Raw genomic sequence first — 8,981 nt, 5'->3', positions numbered from 1 at the left:
CCTGAATGGTTTGCCTGGTTAGTATTGGAAGTAGCTGCCACACTCGGCTCATTACCCTGCAGTTTTGTTCTTACCATGTTAGCACAAGAGACCTGTGGCGAAGGCACATCACCTGAACGCTTTACCTGCTTAGTATTTGAAGAAGCCATTACACCTGGGTCATTGCTGTTAAGTGTCATCTTTACAATGTCAGCATAAGAAATGTGTGGTGAGCTCAATGTATGATGTTGATCTCCCTGGTTGGCACTTGGAACATGGGATGCTGCAGATGTCATGAACTCTCCACTGCTCTGGAAACAGACACCTTCCTGTTCAGTCGCTGTAGCACAATGCATCTCACCTGATCTCTGTCAACGTAAGCGTGCAGCTTGGGACTTCTTACTTTTCTTCGGCATTGTTGTAGATTCAAACCACACTCAAACACTTTTTTTTTTTCAGAAAACCCTTTTTAGCCTGCAGAAATGACCTAAAAGTATGCTCAGGTAAAACTTGAGTTTATTTGGTTTGTTTTACTGTTTATTCAATGCTTTAAAGTACTATCAAGAGATATGTACTAATGCTCAAATGTGGTATACAGTGACAGCAATCCAAATCTTATTTCTTAACCAAGTTAATATAGACTAAAGACTATCAGCTTTATAGTCAAATATCAGAATCAATCACAGCTTCTTCAAACAACTGATGGCTTTAATACAATATATAGCTTTAAACAACAAAAAACTTTTTGATTCAAATAATGTGAGCAGGACTAAAGATGAAGAGGAGACAACAAATGCACTGTATGATATAGTTTTACCTTTACACTTATTCCCACTAGTTCAGTAAACACAAACTTTTGAAAAATGAAAAAAAACCTCAGTTTCTATTTTATTTTCTAGTATAAATATGGATTATCACTCCAAATATTACTTGTGTATATTGTTTTCCAAAATCTTCTGACAATGTATCAATGCTCAAATCAGTTATTTAAATGTAGTTAACAATCAAATTAATTAGAATTAATGTTAGCAGTTCAAATCAAATGCTCCTTAATGCTTATCAAAAGATGATCAATGTTATAGTTCAAATCAAATCAGGTCAATAAGGCAGTGATAACCTGCTCTGACACAGTGTGTAATGTTTTGTCAAGATAATGTGCTTGTGAAACTGAAAAGTCAATCCAGTAAAAGTCAATCCAGTAAAAGCCAGTAATTCAGTAATTTCTCAAGCCAGTATTTTTTCAAGCCAAAATCCAAGATCTGTTCTCTATCCAAATATTTCTTGTGTAAATGTGTTCGTTTTTGAAAATTTCCGTCTATTGTTAAATTACCTCATGCGTTAGGACAATGTATCAATGTTCAAATCAATTATTTCAATACCTTACTTAACAATTAAGTTAATTAGAATCAATGGTACCAGTTCAAAAATCAAATGCTAGTGAACGCTTGTCAAATCAAGTCTGGTCAATAAGGTAGTGGTAATATGCTGGTCAAACTTGTTCAGGTCAATTGGTCACAAGGGGAGAGAGCGTGAGAGGGAGAACCAATAGAAGATCTCAATCCAAAATCTCAAATTGCAGCTGAATTGTTTTCACAATCACCAAGTTTTTCTGATATGATATGCTGATAAATCCAATAACAACAATTGGGGCAGTTCCCAATTGGTCAGAAAGAGAGAGCGTGAGAGGGACAACAGATAGAAAATTTCAGTCCAAAATGTCTCAAAAGCCAAGATGTCTCAAAAGCCAAAATGTCTCAAAAGCCAAAATGTCTCAAAATCTGATGGATAGAAAGGGAGAGAGAGGGTAGAGTAGAGCCAGGCACAGACAGAAAGCCAATACAACAACCAGGACCTGATCCCTGATTGGACAGAAAGGGAGAGAGAGCATGAGAGGAGAGACAACAGATAGAAAATCAGCAAGGCACCTGTAAGACAAAATGGGAAAATCAATTAGACTGCTGTTGGAACATTAAGAAAAAAAACTCAAGTAGCTTCTACCCTAAGCTAAACATGAACTACCGCTTTGACTCCGAACTTCGTTATTCGAATATAATTAGAATATTTACAAAAATAAAGATATTCAAACGAATATTAGGCAGCCATTAATATTCAAACCTGTTATGGGCGGTATTTTTTGTAAATTGTTTGCTTGTAAACGTTTTCAATTCAGATTCCGAGGCTTTTTCATGCCTGGTGAAGTTCTGAATCACGAGCTCATTAGCAAGGCTATTATTGGTCCTCTGGGCTCCTGTAGGTGACGTTAGCGTCCTGGTTACCGCATATTTTGTATACCAGAATGATGGCCATGCCAAAGCCTTCAACAACTACGCCTGAGGAGTACAAGATCTACACTCCAGACCATCTGAAAAGTAACGTGTTGCGCAACTTTGGGTTCCCAAAGGAACAGGGAAAAATTTCGACTAAGTACAAAGTGATATGTAAAATATGTAGGACCAAACTCACATACTACGCGACGACCAGCAACTTGAGAGCCCACCTGTCAACACTACATCCCGGCAAGCTAGAAGAGGAGGAGGACGGGTCTAACTTTTAATCAAATTTTTCTTTTTTTTTTTTTTAAGTTGTGTGTTTTTCTTCTGAAAACATCATTGCCTGCCTACTGACATTGATTGATACACTGCCCTCTGGTGGACAGAACATGTACAACTTAAATTTGATACCAATATAGGTCTTACTGAAGGCATTTAATGGTCAAAGTATTGTTCATAAATATTTGAATATATTCAAATATTAATAAACAAATGAACTTCGAATATGATTTTTGGCCCTAACATGAACATGATGTAAAAACATTAGGGATGCACATAAATCATGCTGATAAATCATTGGCTAGCAGCGATTCCAATACATTCATTTGAAATGTGAAAACCAGTCATCATGAAATGCATCAATTCAGTAGGGCGTGTCTTGAGGTCTCATTTCATTTCCACTGCAATTTCACCAGTGTGTTGAAGCAGCTGCTGTAGCCAATAGGTTAAGAAAGCATGTGCTTACTGTCAGATCACTACAGAATGCCAACCCTGATACAGTGCAAGTCAAAATCTGTGCCATGAATGACATTACAGCAGTAGTACCCATCCATACAGTGCTGAGCTGTGTGTGCATGAGACACAACTGTTTGAAATCACAAAATATATAAAATCATGTTAAATCCTAACAAGATCAAACAGTTTGAGATACTAAACTGTAGGGGTGTAACGATTCATCCACTACATCAATGAATCTATATTCCAACCACCCAATTACAACGATCTGTGCTCAGCAAGTTGGCCTTCCAGGCAACATATATCGATTAAACATAATTTAAAATGGTAGATAACATCTCTGGAACACTCTCCCAGCTGAAATCCGCACACAGACTTCTCTGGAGACTTTCAAAGAGACTTAAAAACCCATCTTTTTAGTAAGGGCTACCAGCTCTAGATCCGGCCAAATCAATCAACTTTTCTATTTTTATCTTTTATGTATTTTTTGTTCATCCATTTATTCTTTGTTTTGTTTGTTCCATTTTGTTAAGTGTCCTTGGGTACCCTGAAAGGCACTACACAAATTAAATGTATTATTATTATTATTATTATTATTATTAGTAGTAGTAGTAGTAGTAGTAGTATTAATTCAACCTGAAGAAATGTTGGTTGCACTTACTGTACTCTTTTTATATTGAAAATGAGAGCAGAAAATGTTAACCTCCTGATTGCACTTCATTTAAATAAAAGGTTAATACATGTGCCATTAATTACTGTTCACTTATTTATATCATAATTAATTTAAACCTGATAATCTAACCCTTCTGAGAAACAACAGGCATCTAGGAAACTTCCCGTGCACTGTTCAGTATCCAGGTATTTCTTTCAGTCATACTGGTTGATTTTTTGACTCGATTTCAAGTCACTGAATGGTATCAGATCATATCATTCTAAATGAACCAAGATTGTCCTTGAATCATGTCGGCAACAACAAATTATAAATCGAATCATTAAAATGAATCATTACACCCCTACTAAACTGTGTTAATGTCAATTTCTTTAGACTGTTGCAGCTCCCACACTTACCAGGCAAAAGCACAGGCGCTGGTCAAGGTCCTCTGTGTCTAAGAAATGAAACATATATTAGTTTAACTACAAATCATGACTAAATACTTCAAAATGTTATGGATCAAACTATCATTGACTTACTTCATACAATTAGACAATTATTAAGCTATGCTTTTGTATCTTGTGCTGCAAACTCTTAGCAGATCAGCACATAGCACCAGTGGGGGAAAAAGTTAACGTCAGGCCTGCTACTTTTTAATCAATTTATAGATTTGAATTAACATATTGTGTAGATGTGTCACAGTCTGTTTAAATAAAAGTTCTTGCAACATATCAAATGTGATTTTCGTTACAACTGATAATTAAGCCCACTGAGTAGAAAATGCTGAGATATATCTAGCTTGTCTTGACAATCTGCCTGAAAATACCAGGATATGAATTTTGGTCCATAATGTTGAGTGTTTAATTCATAAACTGTGTACGTGATTCCCACCAACAAAGTTTAACTGAATGTAAACCCATGAAATATCAGTTTAAAACAATCATAATGTCACTGTGTGCTCTTACACTTCGGAGTTTGCAGGCCACACAGGCTGGCAGGAATGCAACAAAGTTCAGTCGAGTGAGGGAGAGAGAGAAGAGAGAGTTACAATTCACTTAAGAAAACCAACCTCAACTAATTTCAATTTAGGGCATTAATACTATTCCATCTCAGCTCTCTGTACAGTGAGCTGCATACACTGTATACAGTGCATGTTGCCTGTGCTTCACCAAAATCAGTCTGTGCGCCATGAATGACATTACCACAAAATCAGCACTTCCATACAGAGATGAGCTATGTGTGTGAGAGACAGAACTGTTTTATGAGTAACTAATTATTCTTATATGCAGCAATTGCTTAAATTATTTAATAACTTTTGACAGAAGCAACTGTTACTATCGATTTAAAATAATGTTCCCATTTTCTAAAATTTTGAGACATAAATTATAACAAAGATACCCCAAAATATATAAATCACGTGTGAATCCAAACTTAAACAGTTTGAGATACTAAACTGTGTCACTGTCAATTTCTGTAGGCTGTTGCAGCTCCCATACTTACCAGGCAAAAACGCAGCAGGTAATCAGTGTCCTCTATATCTATTAAAGGAAACAATTTAAAAGTTAAAGTTTAACTACAAATCACGACTAACTACTTCCCCATCTCAGCTCTGTGTATACTTGAATATATCATTTTGTTGGTATTAATGTCACTCTGCTTCTCCCGTCTGTTTGTTTGGGTTGGAGTTACACACGACACTGGTCACAAAATTTGATGTGCTTGGTATCATATTAAATCATATGATCTATCATGTTTATTGCGACATTGAGCAAGACTACAGTGTGGTTGGGCCACAAGGACTGTGGAGACAGACAGATGTTTAGATTGTTCTCAGAAAACCAGCAGGTCTCATCTCATTTCAATGAAGATCAAATTCTTTGATTATTATATTCTGGGTGTTGAATTTTCCAACGTATGGATGTAATTCCTGTCAACAACGATTATATAGATGAGAAGTCATTCCCAACGACTTACATATCAGTTTAGTAACTGTCATAACTAACAAATTGAGTGTTTATTTGTACTCACACTGTAGAGACAGCACAGGACATCAGCAGGAACACACAATGACGGTCAGCCGTTTGGAGGGGAGAGAAATTGACAGTTTTAGTTCACTTCAGAAAACCAGTGACACACATCATTCAATTTCATAATAGATTCATTGATGTGACACAGTAACCCTCAGTGTTGATAGGCCATTTCTTATGTAAAAGATCAATACTACACTGCTATACTTGTGAGTCTGACAGTGAGCAAAACTCCAGAGTAGTGTCTACAGGGACAGCTACAAATGATCGTATAAAAGTAAAACTGTAATACAGAGTATTATTATCTTAGTTTTTTTGTTCTCAGAAAACCACCAGGTCTCGTCTTATGAGATTACATTGTTTAAGTATTATTTTCAGGGTATTGAATTTTCAATGTATGGATGATTATATGGATGGGAAGTCATTCCAAATAACAAAATGACTCTCACAGTGTTTCCAACTGGGAGGGGGGGTGGTTTGGGTTCATCATACTACTGCCCGCAAGTCAATTTCCAAATATCAATAATTCACAATGTCGACTGAAGAAACGTTATGTAAACAATTTGTATCCTAATGAGAGAGACAGGGCTGCTTCTCCACCCAGAATCACCCCACCCATACCTCCAGCCTTAAAAACACAGCAAACAAACATGTTCTATCCTTTTTAATTCTTGGAGAGGCGTTAGTGGAGCCTGTTTCATATGTCCACGCGTGCTCTCCACAGCCTCTCCATGGATAACTAAGCAGCACACTACAAAAATGTGCTCCGACTGGACTGCCCCTCTCCTTCCATCTAGACACCGCATACCTTGATCACATGCACAGCCACAGCCCTGAATTAGCAGTACTGAAGTCATTAAAAGTAATGCAAACAAAAGAGACTGACTGAAACGTCAGTATACATTGTAAAGCCTAAATATTTTTTCACATTCCACATTGAGACTATGGCGGGCTGCCACAGTCTTGTCAATGTATGGGGAACACTGTCTCATTAGCTTAGTGTAAGTCATAACAAGCAAAATGTGTGTGTGTGTGTGTTTGTACTCACACTGTAGTCACCACAGGACATCAGCAGGAACACAAGGAAGGCGGTTTGGGAGAGAAAGAAGTTGAGCATTTCAGTTAATTTCAGTGTCACAACTCCTTTGAATTTATGGGCTTCAGACAAGTGTCTACAGAGAAGCACGTACATATACTATTTTCTAACAGTTGTACTAGTAATACTGTAATATAGTATATTGTTACATTTTTGTCACTCAAATGAAGGTTGCTTGCAATAAAAGCTGTCACCTTTGATTTATAACTTGCACAACTGACAACAAATTAGCCAGCCACATAGAAACAGATACAAAACTAAATGAAAGTTCTCTGTAAACTGAAAGAAATATGATTTAAATAAGTGGGACAATGCTCTGAACTGAAAACTGCTGTTAGTATGTTAGCTGTTGGTTGTCTGAGCCAAATACACGAGCCTGTGCTATTAATTGCAGCTGGCTCTCATTTCATAACCCCTTCACGCGCTCGTCAGTTATCTTGGTTAACGTTAACGGTTATGCTAGCAGCGTTAACGGTTATGCTAGCAGCATTACCTTCGGCTAGCCAACAATAAAAAAAGGCTTTGCCAGACAAAAAAACCTCTGCACCCATAAATTCATGTTTACTCTGGTGTGAATTACACACCACTTTTAATGTACTTCTATAACAATAAACCTGTTTTTAGACCGTCGATAACTGCTGGCCGGGGCAGCCGGACCTACCTGACGAGCAGCATACAGTGACTGAGGGAACGTCTAGGTGCTGCTTCGACAAAGTTTGATGGAGGCGTTCAGGGGACACTCGGAAATTCTGGCGTTGGGCACAAAACCTCTGAAGCAATCCCCAAAATCCTGCAATATCTCATAGACCCAGTGGTAAAACAAGTCAGGTAAAACCAGCGTAACAGACGATTAATAGACATCATTGGACGGATACTTTCCTTTCACAAACAATATATTTCATGTATAACGTTTGCCAAATGAACAACAACCGTGCATCCAAATAGTAAAGAATGTGCTGTACACTGCATTTCACAACGTTCACAGTTCCTACTAAAGAAACAAGTTTCAAAATCGAGTGTTATTTAAGGGAGTCAGGCAAATTAATAGCAGGGTTTTACAGCCATGTTGCAAACTAACTGACACTTTTCACAATGAAACAAAAATCGTAATATATGCTACTTAATTCCGAATTTAAAAGAAGGCACAAATGAGTTAAAATGTGTCAGAGGCGTTTCAACATCTTTGTTCATTCCAGTCAGAACTGATCCAATTAATCTTAATATTCGATATCTTGGTTAAGGCATAACAGTGCGCTTTCCACAACTTTATCAATATTCATATCATCGCACATAGTGAACCATAATTAGTGCATATATTTTTACACAATATTTTAATCGAGAAAACTCAGAGCAAGAAAATTAACAATTAAAAGTAACACATTTAATTATGATGCATTTTGATAATAATAAATAATAATACTAATCGAAAACGATATAAACGAGCTGATCCATATAAAACAAAGAGCCGTTTTGAACGACATCACCAGTCTTTAAAAAATAAAAGACCCCCTCAATCTTTCTCTCAGCTCTTGAAAGTGGCTACAGCCTGTGGCTCTGGTAATGTCCTGCAGAAGCAGATGCCCCTCTGTGAGTAATTTTGATCTAAAGCATAACACTGATACTAGAACAGTAGTGTGCCCATAAATTATTTAAAAACGGAACCAGACTGTTTGAATTAATTGTGAAGTTGTAAAATTATTTAGCCTTTATTTCATCCACGTGTTGTCCAGATACGGATAAGGAGAGTTATACAGATAAGAACAGTTATACGGATACATAATTTCTTCTTCCAGGGAGTCCTGGAAAAAGACAGATGAAAACAACCAAGGGATGATTTTATAGAAATTAATGTGAAAAAAAAATCTGATTTTGTTGGGACAACTTGTGTTGTATTCATTGTGCTCTTAGAACTGTGTTTTTCAGAACTGTTTACCAGCGTAACTGGCATTGTAAAAACATGATCAGTTAGTTTACATAGCTTGGATAGGGCTTCATATTTTCATATTCATCCATATCAATTATTCATGCATAAAGTACTCCATACTCTGGGAGTAAAGGAAGATGGTGAGAAATGATAATAATATATTATAATAATATAATGATAATAATAATAATTTAATATCTTATTTTATTTACATCATCTTTCTCGCTTGTTTCTATTCATGCTGTATTTCTATTTCCTCGTTGCACAGAGCATTAGAACACAAACAATTTCCCCCTGG

General features: G+C 36.6%; 1 long non-coding RNA gene across 2 annotated transcripts; it reads right to left on the bottom strand.

Moving 5' to 3' along the window:
- Nucleotides 1–669: 669 nt before the first annotated feature.
- LOC115593739 (uncharacterized) lies at nt 670–7,562 on the bottom strand. Of its 2 annotated transcripts, XR_003986359.1 has the most exons (6): nt 7,421–7,562; nt 6,974–6,975; nt 5,137–5,174; nt 4,602–4,627; nt 4,053–4,090; nt 670–1,904 (listed from the first exon to the last, which is right to left on the bottom strand). It is a non-coding gene; the product is annotated as an uncharacterized LOC115593739 (long non-coding RNA). The 2 variants fall into 2 exon arrangements; XR_003986360.1 differs by lacking the exons at nt 6,974–6,975; nt 7,421–7,562 and adding an exon at nt 5,665–5,803.
- Nucleotides 7,563–8,981: the final 1,419 nt, after the last annotated feature.

Source organism: Sparus aurata, chromosome 13, assembly GCF_900880675.1.
Source record: "Sparus aurata chromosome 13, fSpaAur1.1, whole genome shotgun sequence".
Classification (NCBI taxonomy): domain Eukaryota; kingdom Metazoa; phylum Chordata; class Actinopteri; order Spariformes; family Sparidae; genus Sparus; species Sparus aurata.
The sequence above is the reverse complement of the archived record's forward strand: the minus strand, read 5'-3'. Positions and strand labels throughout refer to the sequence as shown.